The following is a 596-nucleotide window of genomic DNA, read 5'->3' on the forward strand; positions in this document are numbered from 1 at the left end:
ATCATCATGTGATATTAAGAAAACACTAAGCAGTTCTGATCATGTCATGTTGTTTCTCTGCTGGTTAATTAGTGATTCTCTCTCTCTTCCTTCAGTCGTTTCAGGGGACTTGACTGGAGATCTGGGACTAATGAGGTTCAGATTCACTAATATGCACAGTATTATGAAGTGGGCTGGTTTTTGAGCAGGTCCTCTGAATGTGTGTGCTGGAATCATGACTCAGAGCTGCTGAGTTTCTCCTCGTGGGACGCAGAAATCGCCTGAGAGGCGTCAGCGTTTCCCTCGACTCGCTGCTGATCACAGCATGAACAAAATAAAACGCCTCGCTTTTAGAAACACAGTTTATATGCAGATCTGTCTGACTGGCTGTATGTGAGTGCATCTCTCTCTTTTGTTGTTTTACACGGTTTGGATTATCAACATGCAGGGAAGAACAAAAGTACATCAAAGTGAAATTAGAAAATGCAAATGTGATATAAAGTTGTTACATTTGTTTTCATTCTTTGCATTACATACACACACACACTCTCACACACACACACACACACACACACACACACACACACACACACACACACACACACACACACACAAAC

This window comes from Sinocyclocheilus grahami, unplaced genomic scaffold (assembly GCF_001515645.1).
Source record: "Sinocyclocheilus grahami isolate Dianchi unplaced genomic scaffold, SAMN03320097.WGS_v1.1 scaffold198.1, whole genome shotgun sequence".
In the NCBI taxonomy this organism is placed as follows: domain Eukaryota; kingdom Metazoa; phylum Chordata; class Actinopteri; order Cypriniformes; family Cyprinidae; genus Sinocyclocheilus; species Sinocyclocheilus grahami.